We start from the raw sequence: 16,104 nt of genomic DNA, 5'->3' as shown, positions 1-16,104 counted from the left end.
TTGTAACGTGTCAGAGCCTACGTGTTTTTACACTTGGGGTAAGACCTCTGCTTTCTCAACTGATTCGGGAGGGTCTCGTGAGCCCCCAGCTGCAGACCCAGTGCCAGGCAGGGCCTGGGCAACAGAAGGTAAACCAAAGTGCCTTGGAGCCCTAAGGCCTCACTCAGGGAATGCTCTCTTTTGAGTGTTCACACACACTCACGCATGATCTCATCTGGACCGTTCAGTTTGCAAGCACCTTGGCCAGGGAGAAGCAGCAAATTTTAGTCAACAAGAACACTGAAAGCTGCTTAACCTGATTGCAGGTGAAGAGAGAGAAGCCGGCATCACGAGCAGATGTAGCTGGAAAAGGAGCAGCAAGCCGGGTGCATCTCACATGGAAATAAGCCGCCCTGTACCCCCGATGGGAGGCACCTTTGTGCCCAGTCACAGACGTGCTGAGTGCTGCTCATACTCTTCCCCGCACTGCAGACTGGACGGCAGCCCCAGGGCTCCCAGGTCAGGGACAGGGCTGGAGCTGGGGGATGGGTCTCTTGTTCAGAAGAGTCCTTAAAATCAAGGAAGAGTGTAATACGTTTTACAACAGTTTTCTTCTAGTGTGGGTAGCTTTTAAAAAATTGCCACCCACGTGATCTCTCACTGGCCAGAAGCAGCTGCCAAGGGTCCCCTCCTGGGACATCTCTCTCCTTGTGGGAAGGGGCAGGCCCTGTTGATAGGCTGTCCTGGGGGCTGGTACTTTGTGTCCTTCCTCACTGTCTCCCATCATGCTCCTAGAACCTGTCCTGTCTTCAGCTGGCTGGGAGGAGATCTCAGAGGGGTGTGCGGGCAGGGAGCCGGATCCCTGTGATGCCAGGGGGCCTCCAGGGATGGGATGACTCGTCTGGTGTGTTCATGAGGGTGAGCACCGTCAGGTTCCAGGGGAGGTTGAGGCAGGGGCTTCTCTGGAAAGGGTGCCTGTGGGGCCTGTATAGGAAGCATAACCCTTGGACCTTTGGCATCTGTTTAATGTCTGGAGGGACCTGTAGGGGAACCTAGCCCAGGAGGGCCCTGTCCAGAATAACATCAGTTTGCTAAGTAGTGACTTTGGGTACGTTTCGTACGTTATAGACGGGGAGTCTGGGGCTGGAGGGGGTCTAAGGTCCAGCCCGGTTCTCAGCTCCCGCCTGACAGAGCCAGCGCTGGAGTCGTCCTCCCTGCTTCCCCACCCCCATCACTGCTGTCAGGTGGAGATGCTTGGCTGGTGTCTTCACACTTCCCAGCCGCCTCCTTGACTTGGATTCTGAGAATGCCGTCTGCTTCCCTTAGAGAGTGGGCAACACTTGGTGACTTTCAAGAATGTGCTGGTAGCTCTTCTCTCTCCCATGCCTGGTTACCCCAGGCCAGTAGTTTTTTTGGGAGGGGTGAGCACCGTATTTCTTTTGCATGTGGATTGGAACCCTTTTGGCCTTCTCAGCTGAGTGGCCCAGAATGAAATGGTCTCCTTTTATGTAGAGGGGGCTACTTGAGAGGGATTTATTTATGAGGGATGTGTGTGGCTTGTCCACTGACCTGATGATCTGATCTGTGATCACACACCTCTCATACATGGTAATGTTTCCTCACATTTTCAACTGACTTGCTAATCAAGATATACATCTGGGTGACTTATTTTTAACAAAAATAATATATTTTTAAAGACATGGCTTCGTTGCTGCTGGAGGGACGTTTCCTTATAGTGTGTAGAACTCATATTTTGCTGGTTAATGCCAGCGTCCCTAACATGAAGTATTAGACAAAAAGGAACTTATGCATAATATTTTGCTGATTGTTAGAAATTAAGTATAAATTTTATTGGGATCCACTTCTGGAATGGTAGTATTAGGAGCTCCATAGACCTACTCCTCAGCAAAACAACAATAATTGGTGAAAGCTGTTTTTAAGAAAACAATCAATTAAAATATCCAGAAATGGTCCTAAGGGTATGCAGCAAATGAAGAAACATTTATTCAAGAAAATCTACTGTATATCGGTAGCCACGTCAAGAGTCTGTGGCACTTGAGCTGTGGCCAACTCCTTCCTGCCCAGCTTAGTACGACAGAAGTCATCCCTCTGGCTGGGTGTGGCCAAGAACATGTGGCTCCCCCCAGCTTCCATCAAGGGCTACAGTATCTCCCTCGGAGGGGCAAGCTGCCAGCACTTCTCACTCCTCTCAAGCTCCCGTGTTGCAGAGGCGAAATTCCAGGAAAGTGTACCCAGCTTCTACTCATGGGGTGGAGGCTCTGCACCGAGCTGAGGATATTGGGGCCCCAGTTACCCTCTGTCATGCCAGTTTGCTCGTAGGGTGGAGGTCTAATTCCAGAAGAGTTAAGAAGGTCAAAGGCGGACCTCCCTGGCAGTCCAGTGGTTAAGACTCCCGCACTTCCACTGCAGGGGGCACAGGTTCGATCCCTGGTCAGGGAAGATCCTGCATGCCGTGTAGTGTGGCCAAAAAAAAAAAAAAAGAAAAAAGATCAAAGGCTACCCCCTCCACCCAGCGCTCTGTTCATAATGTGGGGTGTCACTCCGAGAGAAATGAGCTACTGTCCTTGACCCCAACTCCAGAGCAGTGACTCAGAGACTTTGCCGAGGAGGAGAGGTTGGCCACGAGAACAGAAAACTCTGAGGCTCTCCCCAAAAGTACTGAATTTATTTATAACAGAGTATGGGGAAGTTCAGACCTAAGCATGCTGTCAAAAGCAAGACAAGGAGATCTTGGCGGTAAGAAGCTAAAAAGAGGCTGGTAGCTCCATGAGAGCAACAGTTGAAACTTTAGGCTAGCGAAAACCAGAGAAAGAGACAGCTAAGAAGAGCCCTCCTGGGGTCAGAACAAACCTCAAACCCTGTTATCAAAAATTGTTCCCTCAAAAAGGCCAGCATTTAGTTGATCATGCTGCACAGCAGTTGATGCCTGAGGATATTGTCAAAAACAATAGAGCAATCAGCCAGCAATTCCTGGAGCCTAACAGCTGGATGTGATAACATCAGAGGCAGGCAGCTTTACAGAGAGATCGGGGAAGAGAAGAAGAGAGCCCGGATAAAACCATTGTCACCCCAGGGAGACTGTGCACACCCAAGGCAGTGTCCTCTGAGGAACAACATCAGAGGCTGCACACTGTGGGGAAAGTGGGGAGTCCTGAGGGGATAGACTTCACTAAACTAGTCCAGCTGATTCACTGAAAAAATAAGCAAACAGAAACAAGCCCTTGTGGGGAGAGGATCAGTATTTGAACTGCTATAATGTATTACCTAAAAGGTCCAATGTTTAAGACAAAAGGATAACATGCAAAGAAACAGGTAAGTGTGATGGGATTCTTTTTTTTTTTTTTTAAAGCATCAGAAACTGCCTGAAAGAGGGCCCAGATGTTGGATTTAACAGACAAAGACATTAAAGTAGCCATTGTAAATATATTCAAAGAACTAAAGGAAATCATGCTTAAAGAAGTAAAGAAAGGTCTGATGACAATGTTTGATCAATTAGAGAATACCAATTAAAAAAAAAAAGGTATGAAATGAACTGAATGGAAATTCTGGAGTTGAAATGTAAAATAACTGGCATGAAGAATTCACTGGAAGACCAAAACAGTAGATGTTAACTAGAAGATAGAATAAGTAAACTTGAAGATAGAGTGATAGAGATTATGCAGTTCAAATGATGGGGGAAAAAAATGAAGAAAATGAACAGAACCTCAGGGAAATGTGGGACACCATTAAGCACACCAACGTACACATAATACAAGTACCACAGGAGAGGAGAGAGAGAAACAGAAAAAAATATTAGAAGAAATAATGTTGAAAACTTCCCAATGTGATGAAAAACAGTCTCCACATCCAAGAAACATAATAAACTCTAAGTAGCATGAACACAAAGAAGTCCACACTCAGGCACATCATAGGAAAAAATGTTGAAAGACAAAGAGAAAATCTCGAAAGCAGCGAGAGGAAAATGACTCAGATTGTACCAAGAATCTCAGTAAGATTAACACTTCTCATTTGAAACAATGGAGACCAGAAGACAGGGGGATGGATGGCATGTTCAAAGTCCTGAAAGAAAAAAAAATAAAGTCAACCAAGGATCTTATATCCAGGAAAGCTGTCTCTCAAAAATGAAGGTAAAAATAAAGATATTCTCAAATTGAAAAATAAGCTGTAAAACCCCCCAGAGAATTTGTGGTCAGTAGACCTGCCTTACAGAAAATATAAAGGAAGTTCTTTGGGCTGAAAGCAAGTGACTACAGGTGATTATTCAAATCCATATGAGAAGCCAAAGACTGCCAGTGAGAAGCCAAAGACTGCCAGTAAGAAGACAAAGAATGCCAGTAAAGCTTATTATATAATTACATGAGACAGTAGAAATGCATATTTCTCCCCAATTTTATAAAATAATATGTATATAATTATGTTTTTGGGCCTAGGACATTTAGAAAAGTAATGTATTTGACAATAACAGCATAAAGGAGGCAAACGGGAGCAAAACTGTATCGGAATAAGGAAATTACACTGCATTAATGAGGTAGCCCAAATCCACAGGACAATAGGAAGAGAACCAGAAATGGTGAATAATAAGGTAGATGAAACAAACCCTGGAAATATATACTTGCTTTCCTTCTCTCACTTCTTAAAAAACACAAAAATTATATAAAGAAATAATTACTATATTTTGGGGGTTGTAACATATATAGATATAATAATTATAATAATAATTGAACAAAAGGAGGAAAAAGGAATAGAACTATATAGGAGCAATGTTTCCATATCTCACTGTAATTGTGTGGGTAAAGGAATTAAAGGTTACACTAGAAAATATTTACTTAATGCAAAGGAATGCAGTAGATGAGGAAGACAGGAACAAAAAAGGCGGAGACTTCTATGCCCTTGCCACCTTCAAATTGTTTTTATTATAAGGGTATAAACTAAATATTAGAGTTTGACTGTGTTTCTTTAATTCTACTACATGAAAAAAATTTTTATTAGGTTTTTTTTTCTGGATAGAGCCCTCATCTGTCTCCCATTTATTCTGGGGCTTTTTGTCAAAGGTGTATTTTAAATGTATTCAGAGCATGTACACACCTGACCAGGAGGTTGTAAAGATAAAACGAGTGGCTGTGGCGTGAGGGAGGTGCTTGGACCTGGAGTTTACAACCTGGGGTTGGTGTGTCCTGGCTCTGCTACTGCTTTTGACCTTGAACTGGTCACTTGTCCATCTCTGACCCTGGCTTCGAATGTTAAAAGGTCACCTCGAGCACTCAGATGATGACTGGGAAGTATTTGACCACAGCTTCCCCCATCCCCCTTCCCAGAAGATGAGACGTGGGGAGGGGCGAGAGGGGATTCAGGTTCTCTGCCTCAGTGTGAGAGCCACACCCTTTGTAAGCAGAAAGGGGAAGGGGGGCTGCTTCACCACCTCTGCTCCTGGACCCCTTCCTGGCAGCTCAGTCCAGCTCAGCTGCTGGACTTGTGCGGTGTATTAGGTCAGAGGATGCCAGGTGCTGTCTGTTGTGCGAGGCATGTTGTTGTGGACTGAATTGTGTCTCTCCCACTCCCAGCCCGTACCAGATTCATATGTTGAAGTCGTAACCCTCAACGTGACTGTATTTGGAGATAGCGTCTCTAAAGAGTTAATTAAGGTTAAATAGGTCATGAGTGTGGGCCCTAATTGAGTAGAACTGGTGTCCTTATAAGAAGAGTAAAAGACACCAAGGAGGGGTGTCCACGTGAGGGCACAGGGAGAAGGTGGCCGTGTGCACACCAGGGAGAGAGGCCTCAGGAGAACCCCAACCTGCTGGCACCTTGGTCTTGGGCTTCCAGTCTCCAGAACTGTGAGAAAAGAGATCTCTGTTGGGTGAGCCCCCCAGCCTGTGGTGTTGTGTTATGGCAGCCCGAGCAGACAAATACCCAGCTGCTGTGGAATCTCAGTGTTCTTTGTTGATACCCACCAGCACTGCCCCACTGAGGAGCTGGGAAAGCCATCCCACTCAAAATTATAGACGTGCAAGATAATCACAAATAAAAAGGCTGGTTTGCAGATTGTCTTCTCTCTGTTCTCCTTCAGATCTGCTTAATGACCAGCCTGGTGGCAGAAGCCGTCTGAGTGCCGGTGTCAGCCTGCCTGAGGGCTGTGGGTCTGGGGTGCACACTGATGCACCAGAACAGGGTCGCCTGACAGCAGTTATCCCAGAAATGCCAGGTTTGCCTTGCATTTTGATCTCCTCCCTATTTTCCCCCCTAAAACCGTGGTGGTGGATAATCACACAGTATTTTTAGATCTGCTTTGCAGTTTCTCTGTGCAAACCTTTCCTCGGGTACATGGTTTAATCCTCTCATCCAGCCTTGTTTAAGGTCTACAGAGTGCTATATTTATTTGACTTTATTTGAACTTTCAGGGCTTTTCAGAATATTGTTCCAAGAAATCTAATGTTTACAGAACTCTAGAATTTAATGCCTTAAAAGGCTTAGCTACTGATATGAGTGTAGGTTTTCTTATGACTTATTTCACTCCTTTTTTTCTAGGCCATCTAGGGCAGGCTAGCTAAAAACTCCCTTGGAATTAGTGTCAGAAGGTCTTTTTTTTTTTTTTTTAATTAATTGCATTTTTTAGAGCAGTTTTAGATTCATAGCAAAATGTAGCAGAAAGTATAGAGAGTTCCCATATATGCCCTGTCCCCACACAGAAAGTTGTTTGCTTGCGCCGTTGTAACTTTTCAAGGACAGAAGGGACAGATTCTCCTTTTTAGAGAAGTAGTATATTTCTTGGCTAGTTTGACGACCTTTAGTGATCAGGTGGAGGGTGAGTGTCAGACCAGCCACCTCTGTCTGCAGCTTGAATGAACTTGGCCTGGCACCCAGCAGAGTCTCACCACGTCTACCATGCGCCCAAGGGAGCCAACAGGAGGTGCCATTGGCAGGCCCAGGTCTAATTCCTGGGGAAGCCTCCCCACTGCTCATAACCCAGGCTGTGTCATCCTCCAGAAAGAATGTGTCCTTTAAAGATTTAAATCCTAACTCCTACATTTTCAGAGCATTTTTGCCTTTGTATCTCATTTGACTCTTAGCAAGACCTAGTGTCACTTAAATTTAACTGAGTAACTTGGGATCTACAAAGCCTTCACACACACTTTCTTAACTGAGATTTGCAGCAAGTCTCTAAGGTTGGGGATGTCTCCCCAACTTGATGACAGAGGACATGGGCTCCGAGCAGAGCCTTCCCACAGTCAAACAGCTGGTCGGGGGTTGGGGATGGAGATGGGATGCCGTGCCCCGGGCCCCCTGTCTCCTGAAGGGGGCCTGTGTGCTGCTGGATGCAAGCCTTATATCTGAAGAGTTAAATTCATTTCTACATATACTTGAGTATTTAACTAGTTCAAGATACTACGTGTAGCAAATTTAAGTTAAAACATTTATTTAAAGAAGAATCTCTCTGCATCAGTACAGTGCAGTCATGGTAGAAGTCATGCCCCCCCGAGGGCCTGCTGTTCGGGAGTTGCCGTGAACCGTGCTAGCTCTGCGAGGGGACCAGAATGGAGGCCGGAGTCCTGTTGTGCGGCCCAGCCTCGCTGGTCGTCCTCAGGATGGTGGGGAAGACGCCCCTCTTCTCTGCACTGTGATGTCCTCGCTGAGGCAGGGAGTAATGATTTCCCTGGGGCTGGGGCAGGCTTTGTGGTGAGGAGCAAATGACAGAGCAGAATATACACAGTTCATGCCATTTTGGGCAGGCCACCAGTGTAGGATAATAGATTGGGGAGGAAGGGCTGGGGAGGACAGAGCCACACCCAGCAGGGGACACCCAAGTGCCCAGAGTTTGTGCTTTGCCTGAGATCTGATAGCTGAATGAAACACCTGAAGCAGACCAAGAGCACGACTCTGTGTCAGCTGTGTTTCCCTGAATTTCTCTGCTCTTGGTTGTGGTTGGTGGGCGTCTGATGCACTGCGCACTGCTCAGCGGAGTGGTGCAGGCCGAGCGGAGGGATCCAGGACTTCAGTTGGATACACTGGTGCCTGCTCCCTTCTGGTTGAGTATTGGACACGTGTGTGTTCACACCTACCCGATGGGTGTGCATCTGGCCCCTTCCCCAGCTGGTCCTCACTGAAACCTGGTGATGGGGCTGCCTGATGGTCCTGGGGGTGTCGGGTGATGTCTGTGTGGGGCCAGCCCAGTCACCCAGAGGAGGAGGACATTCCACCGGGTGGAGACCTGCCTCCCTGGCTCTCCGTCAGTGACCTGCCTGCTCCCAAGGGGGCAGGACCTGAGGTGGCTTGGAGGGTGTACCTGCTCCCTGCCAGCTTCCAGTTTTTTGTTTTTCTACAGATTTCTTCTAGTGGGAGGTGGGAGCAAATCTAAAAAATGAATTTTGAAGGCACATTTTCCCTGGTCTCTTTATTACCCAATTGCCAAGAACGTTTAAAAAAAAACAAACGTGAAAGCACAAGTAGAGATTTTAATTAGTTTTCACTGTCACTGCTCTTGGTGATGGTAACTTCACATAAGATACGTGACAGGGAGACACTTTATGGGGGCCTTTGTTCTCAGTGTGTTCTCTACACTGTAGAACTCAACTGTGAATTTCAGAGAAAAAGAAATAACCCTAAAAGGTTTATCTTGACACTTAAAATTATACAGATGTCCTGACTCGTTAGCATTCTTTTTCTAAACAAAAAGCACAACAAGCCTGGAATCTTTCTGGAACAAGGAGACCGTGAAAGAAAGGGAAGATGCTTCCGGCAACTTCCTTGAGTGGTCTCATCCCACGTGGTTTACGGTGAGCTCATCGGGGGGAGGGCCTCTCAAAGGTGAAAATGGCTCTCGTGTAAGGTGTTTGCTAATAGACCTGAAATTGCTCGGCCTCTTCAGTTACTAAGTGGTTTTTAGTTCCTTTCCTGGTTGTTGCCTTGTTGGGTTTCACTTCTGATTTGTAGAATTGAATAGCGCTTCCTTCAGCGCTAGTGAGCATGTGCCGGCGTCAGTCGTCTTGTTGACAAAACGGCCTTTGAACCCCCTGGAGACCTGCCAGGACAAGAGAGCTGTCCTTTACATGTTGGTCATAGATGTTGCCTGTCTGTTCCGGGGCAGGTGCCCCCTTGGCCCAGCCTTACGAGGCCTGAGCTGGTTTGTACCAAGTGAGCAAGAGGTTTGTTTTCAAAAGCCCAAGACGAGGGTTCCAGAGAGCACAGGAGTTGCCTGCTAGCTGGAGCCCAGCACTGTGGTCTGGTGTCAGTGGCTCCCCAGAACTGACCCTGTGCTGGCCCTCCAGCCTGTCCTCTGTGTCCCCTGCAGCACCAGGCTTCCCCGTTCCCCGAACTCACTGTCCCTGAGCGAGCCTGGACCTTTGAAGTCAGCTCCGTCCACGCTGCATCTGGACAATCACTGACTAGATTTAGGGGTTCTTCCTCACCTTCCCCACAGCCCAGGGTGTGCGTTTCCCTTTTGTCTGGGCGTTGTCTTGCCTGAACGTCTTACTTCATCGGTAACACTGGTGGGTCCTTGCAGGCAGGGACCCTCCTGACTCGCCGTGTGTCCCCTCGGAGTGCCCGGCCCGGCACCTGTTGAATGAACGAGCGAGCAGCTCTGGTTCCCGGTTGCAGGCTCCCGTGAACGCTCAGGGGGTCGCAGGCCCCCGGGCCAGGCTTGCCAGTGGAGGGCAGAAACACCCTCAGAGCTGCTGTCTGCCCCCTGCCCCTGGCCCGTCCCCGTTGGCCTGATGGTCGCTGGAGGTTGGCAGCGGTGCATGGCTGGTCTGCCGTTGAGTGTGAACTGGGCGCCGGCTGGCACCTCTCCCACCGCAGCTCGGGTGGGCGGCTCTGAGTGCTGCCCCGAGAAACGACTGGGCCTCCAGTCATTGCCTGCAGCTCTCTTTCTGAGTTGCTTTTCTTGGGTTCCCATCATCCCTGCCACCATCGGCTTTGCACTCAGAGCTGTGGCCAGGCTGCCGTGGGAGAGGCTCCCAGAAGGCCTCCCGCAAGGGTCCTCTTTGCTCTGGTCAGGAAGTCACTCCATCCAGCCCACCCTTTGAGGGGCGGCCTGTGAAGGGCAAACACAACTGGTGGGGGAGCCGCGGAACCCTTCCCCCCGCGCCGTCCTCCCGCTCAGCTCTGGGAGGGAAGGATTGGGAGAGGCTGCCTGGGAGGGCAGCCCGGGGTCGGTGGCGGGGGGGATGCTGACTTCTCTGTTGGCCGTGCCCCCTCCTCCTGGCGCAGGGGCATGGGTGAAACGTGGGCCAGAAGGGGCTCCCTCCCGTGGGCCAGACCCACCTCCGGCCGCTTCCCCATCTCGCTTCCATCACATCACAACCGCGCAGCCGAAGCCAGAGCCCCCTCTTTCCAGAGAGGTCACATGTGACACAGGACCGCCTGCCTTTTATTTTCCTACGCGAATACGGGGCACTGAGGTCCTCTCAGAGTCTCCTCTGTGTCTCTCACCCAACAGTGTTCCATTTTGGCAGCTAGAGTGGCAGCGAATACACCACTTCACCAGAGATTGACGTGTCGTGAAGTTGGCAGAATGAGTGCCCTGCTTTATGTTCCACAGCACATAGAAGATCGAGACATCTCTCCTGATCTGGGTTTGGTGGTGCAGAAGCTGAACTCAGCCTGGTTGGGTGTCCCCGCTGCGAGGCCTGGGGCAGGCCATCCCAGTGTCCTGGCTCACTGCCTTGTTCCAGAAATAACTTTGTCTTCCTGGCATTTCATTGATCTGCGGTTGTTGCTTCGCGTTAATAGCCCTTTAAGGAATTTTATTCCTGCTCAGAAAGTTTTATATTCTCTCATGAATAGAAAGCCAACTTTGACACTTCTGGCTTAGAATACAAGCTTTCCTAGTGATTATAAAAATAAACTGAACCCACCCTCCTCCTGTCATCTGAAGCACGTGAAACTTTCCAGTTACCGTCAGGGCCGCTCTGGCGATGGCCGCGGTCTAGAAGGAAACATGGGTGACAGTGGCGTGGACTGGCCAGTGCCTCGTCGGGCCCACGCGCCATCCCGCACAAGGTGCTGGAGCGAGGGGTCCAGCAGGAGCCGGACGGTGGCACCGGGCTGCCCGCGGGCTCCGCTGATTGGAAGCACCGGGCGGTGTGGTGCTAGCGCACAGACGCCAGAACTTGCGGGAGAGCCTGAGGCCTTCTTGTGGGATAAGCCCTGGCAGCTGGATCCTCCTTTGTTTTCCCCAAGCTCCATTAGCATGGGGTTTGGAAAGTTAAAGTCCTGCGCTAATAACCTGTTTTCTAGTAAACGGAACCAAAGCCCGGCGTCATGGCTGCTCGCTGACCAGCGCGTGGAGCGGCATCGGGCCAGGTCTGACTCACCCCTCTGGGGGCTGGTGTGGACGCCCAGCTTCCCTGCCAGGAGCGCACTTTGCCATCAGGTTTGCGAAAGATACCGGCAGGTCTTTGGGACTGTAGTGTCTCCTGGGCGGGCTAACCCTGGCCAAGGCCTGTGTGTCCCTGCGTCGGGCCCACTCCTTTTCCGTGTCCAGCCGCTGCCCGAGTGGGGAGCTGGTTCACTCTCCCTGCAGTGCGGCCCTGGACAGGCCTGGAGGAGGACGTGGGCCTTTTGGAAGGAGGGGGAGGACGTGTGTGTTATCCTTGCCTCGTGGCGTGTGCGCCACCAGTGTGAGCTGGAGACGGCGTGCCGGCTCTCTCCCCAGGCTCCTTGACACGTTCTTCACATACTAAGCCAGGATATTCCACAGTGAATGAATCAAAGCTGTTGTGAACCGTACAGAGAAGGACATGATGAGAGAGCCACGGTAGTCATGCAAAGAGCAGAGGAACTCCTGCTAGTTGTGTTAACGTGTCGGCACCAGAAGGAGGTCTTGAGTGACGACTTGCTGGTTTGGGGGTCAGTGTATTTCCCATCCTACTTTCCCATTGAAATATAACGCGTCTGTACAATATTCTATAAGCCACATTTCCACCATCAGAAATGCAGAACATTATATATATGTTTTCTAACTTCAGTATCAGTTGGTATTGTTGGCTAGGTTTTGTCTGTTTATCCTGTTCACAAATTTTTGTGTTTTTTAAAAACTTACTTTGAAATATTTTGACAAAAATAGGTTATTTTTGTCAAGGAGCTTAATCTCAGCTTAGGAAAAAGGAAGCAAACATGATGCAAAAAAGAAGCTGTTCTCATCCTAAGGTTCTCTTTTGCCATCTCTAGGAAGATCTGTTTCCTCTCTCGTGTCTGTGGTGCTGACTGTGAAAGCCGGACACGGGCTCAGGACTGAGGAACCAGAGCGGGCACTTGTAAAGCTTGTGGCTGGTGATGGAGAGGGAAATATTGTTTAGTGTGTCTTGAATCTGAAATATGTTCTTCCAGGAGGTCCTGAAAAGGGACAGAGGGAAGAAAGTAATATTCCAATAAACATTATAAGATTAAAATGGTATTTGTGAAAGTGCTTAAAAATCAAGGACCTCTACGAGTGGACAAGATTGTGCCTTTTATTGATATGAGCATTTGTTTGTAGCTTGAATTACTGTGCCCAGCGCTCTGTGTTGCGTTTGGGAAAGAGACTGGACTAGTGAGACCCTTCTTCCGGTCCTGACTTCCCTCCGCGGCTCACGACCTTAGAGAAGCCTCTTTAGCCCCGTGAGCCTGGGTCCTGTCTGTCAGACGCCACCAAGCAGCGAGCGAGGTCACCTGGACTGGCGTTTTCTACCTGAGAAGGTTTTCTTTCCATGGGGACCAGGTGAGGCAGGTGAGCGGCCGGGGTGTGGGTGGAGGCGCCCCGGACTGGTGGTTCGTGGTCTCCTCCTCTCTTGACCTTTTCATGCGTGTTGGAAACGTTACAAGAAACTTGATCCTTTACGTGAATCGGCAGCAGATACAAAGTCCAGGTGGGAAAGACATATGGCTGCCTCTTGATTTCATGTAAAAGAGCAAAACAACATGTTGCCGCGGCTTGGGGTGGCCCTGCCGTCCGGGATCCCTAGGTCCCCACTCAGTCCCAGGAGTGTCGCTGCGTCCCCACCCCTCTGCCCTGTTCGACAGCCCCCTTTCTGGGGAGCGGTGGCCGCTGGCTGCTGTTATTTTGACCAGCTAGCTGCGGGGTAGAGCTCAGTGGCCATTGCAGGCATTCCTGGCCTCAGGCCAGGCAAGGGGGGGAGTGGAAGGTGTGGCCCGAGAGAGCTTCGAGTCACTCAAGGTCATGTCTGTGCAATAGTTTCTGTACTGCAGCCCCGTCTGTCATGTTAAATTAAGGTAAACTTGAGTGCATTTGTGTCGGGCTTCTGTTTGTTGTTATTTTGTACATCTCTTTTAGTTTTAGTAGTTTAAGAGCTCCAAGAAAAGAGTTTATACGTAATTTATGTTTACGTTATCCATTTTAAATAATATAGAAAACAACAAACGCTGGGAGCTCTTTGACTTTCCAAAGTTTAAGAAGGACTTGCTATAGGGTCTCTCCATTCAGCTGCTAAAACCTGTGACTTGAGATGATTCTGTCCAGCCTCCCCCTCCCCCCTCTTTGTGGGAACTCTCCCCACCAAACTTAGGTGTCAGGGTGGCACCCATGCTACAGTGTGCCCCCTCCGGCCGGGGCGGGGGGGGGGGACCTGGCCCAAGCGAGGCCCTTGGGTCACCTTCCCCGGAAGAGAGCTGGGCTGGAGACTCGGGGAGGATCCCTGCGTTCAGCCTCTTCAGTGGCTCCGGCTGGAGAGTTTGAAGTGGGGCTCTCGGCCCTACTATGTGCACAGGGTCCTCGGCAGAGTGGGGGGATAACGTGGGCGAGCAGAGGGAGCCGAGAAGGGTCAGACGTGGGGTGCACAAGTCAGCTCAGCCATTTTCCTGCCCAGGTTTTGTAAGTCAGCTCAGAACCTTTGTGAAGACGGGCTTTTCTGTTTAAACTCACCTGAATCGGACTCTCCAACCGGCAGCACCAGGTCCTGTCTGTCAAGTATGGTTTTTTGGCCACGATAGGAGTGCCCAGAACCCGCCCCCACCGTGACAGCCCCGTCGCTGAACCCCCGAGGACTGGGGGGGCAGGGGCCGCAGGGTCAGCAGAGTAGAGGGCGTTGCTGCAGCTGGGGTGTGGGCCCCCGCCCTGGGAGGGCGCCCCCTTTCGGCACTGTGACCCTAAGGAGCCTTGAGCAGCTGTGGCCACGCCCACATTGGCCATTCCCTTCGCTGAAAGGACAGACCGCTCCCAAAAGGGAGGAGGGCAGGAACAGAGTCTGGGGCGGCTTCCGCCCTGGTGGCTGAGGAGCTCAGGGCCCAGCCTCCAGGTGGCCAGCTCCGGGTAGGGGGAGGTAGAAACAGGCACCAGGCCAGGCCCTACAGCCTTGGATTTGCATGGAAATAAAGAAGAGAGAGAGTCTTAGGCAGTGAACGGGGCACACGCAGCCCAGCGCTGGGGCTTAGAGCGCCCCCCAGCCCTGGGCATCCAGAGTTCTCTTCCAGCTTTGAGTGAGTGCCTGGGGGTGGGACCTCTGTGTCTGTGATGACACCTTCCTTCATTGGCTGGTGGGGCCTTCATGGAGCCCCACCCGGACGTAAGCTGACCCACAGGTCACGGGGAAGCCCTTGTCCTGTCCCCTTTGGCTCTCGGTCCCCTGGGAACTGCATGTCTTCATTGACAGTGGGAATCGGTAAATACTGGATGGTTTCCTCTGTCCTTTGCACACCTGTGTGGAAGTTTCTGTGGAATTGCTGAGAGGCTAACACGCAGGCGAACTTTCAGTTAATTATGTGAGGGCTTCGAGTGGCCAGGTTGACAGAGGAGCACGACGTGAGGCTTGTCACAGCCGTGGACCTTCTAGGATAGAGAAGAGTGCATTGTCCCCAGCACTGACGGGCGGCTCTCGCAACGGACTGTGGCGCTCAGGGTCTGCGTCATCTTTGTTCATGGTGTCCTGGGGAGCTTATGCGATGATCAGATGACAGATGAAGCCCGGCGCGTGGGAGTGAGAGGAGTGACATAAAGGACACTGAGTCGATTCATCCCAAGAAAGAGCCTTCAGAATCCCTGGTTCCGGCACCCGGGGCGCCCCTGCTGGAACCGGGGGGAACAGCACAGGGGAAGGTCTCAGAAGAGGTTTCACTAGCACCAGAATGGCCCTCAGAGGGCCCACCATTCATGTTTCCGCTACGTTTCTTGTGATGCGTTTCCTGAGCAAGCCTCCTTGTTCATCTCTGTGTCCCTGAGACCTGGTCCACAGGAGACCTGAGATGGTCAGTTGATAGAGAAGAAAGCGCAGGAGGTGTAGAAGCCAGAGAGGCGAGGCACCTGCGGAAAGCAGCTGGAGGGTGGGTGCGGGGGGAGGGAGGCTTGTCGTGGCAGAGGGACCACAGATGCTGCTGGTGCCGCGTGCTTACCAGTAACACGCGTCTCCTCTCCCAGGAGTGAGCACCCAGACCCGCGGTGCTCTCACAAGCACTTTGAAGCAGTTTATTCAGGGCACCTTAGTTTCAGACTAGTTCCTGCTGAAATTCCCCTGAAGGTTCGTGGTTTGCAGGCGAGTCACAGGGGCTGAGCTGCAGTTCTAGACCGGGCTGTCCCCAAGACCCCCTGGAGGAGCTGGTTTTCAGGAAGGACACATGGGAAGCGAGAGAGCTGCCCTGGCGTCCAAAGAAGGGCAGCCTCACAGAGGGCAGCCGGCTGGGGAGGTCTCAAGAGCGAGGAGGCCGGGGCGGGAAGCGTCACAGGCTCGCCAGTGCTGCGTGGGGACAGACAGGGGACTGCAGGGGGACGGTCAGAAGCCGGGTTGAAGTCCGGATCTCTGGGGAGGATACCACTGGCACGAGTCACTGATGGATTGGGTGTGGGTGTGAGAGGAAGAGGAGTCCAGGCGCTTGCACTGATCTTGCTTCTTGGCTGGAGCCAGTGCAAGGCTGGAGCCGCCATCGACTGAGGTGGGAGAACTGAGGGGCCGGGGGATCGGGGCTGCGGCTGGAACGGTCTGGGCTTGTCCTGCTCAGGGCACCGCCCTGCCTGTTGTCCTGCCCTCCCCCCCACCCCACCGCTGTCCTTTAGAGCAGCGGTCCCCAACCTTCTTGGCACCAGGGACCGGTTTCATGGAAAACAGTTTTTCCACAGACCCCGGTTTGGGGGGTGGGGAGCAGGGAGCCAGTGGTCCAGGCAGTAACGCAAGCGATGGG

General features: G+C 51.1%; 1 protein-coding gene across 10 annotated transcripts in view; it reads left to right on the top strand.

Annotated features, from left to right (window-relative positions):
• INPP4A (inositol polyphosphate-4-phosphatase type I A) overlaps window positions 1-16,104 on the top strand; it is a 126,703-nt gene that overhangs the window by 44,124 nt on the left and 66,475 nt on the right. The window contains exon 2 of one of the 10 annotated variants that reach the window (XM_057558116.1): window positions 6,068-6,202. The exons of the other annotated variants lie outside the window; for them this stretch is intronic. The gene's annotated coding sequence lies outside the window, so the exon portion shown is untranslated. The remainder of the gene's footprint in view (window positions 1-6,067; window positions 6,203-16,104) is intronic. 10 annotated transcript variants of the gene reach the window in all.

This window comes from Balaenoptera acutorostrata, chromosome 12 (genome assembly GCF_949987535.1).
Source record: "Balaenoptera acutorostrata chromosome 12, mBalAcu1.1, whole genome shotgun sequence".
NCBI classification, from domain to species: domain Eukaryota; kingdom Metazoa; phylum Chordata; class Mammalia; order Artiodactyla; family Balaenopteridae; genus Balaenoptera; species Balaenoptera acutorostrata.
The sequence above is the reverse complement of the archived record's forward strand: the minus strand, read 5'-3'. Positions and strand labels throughout refer to the sequence as shown.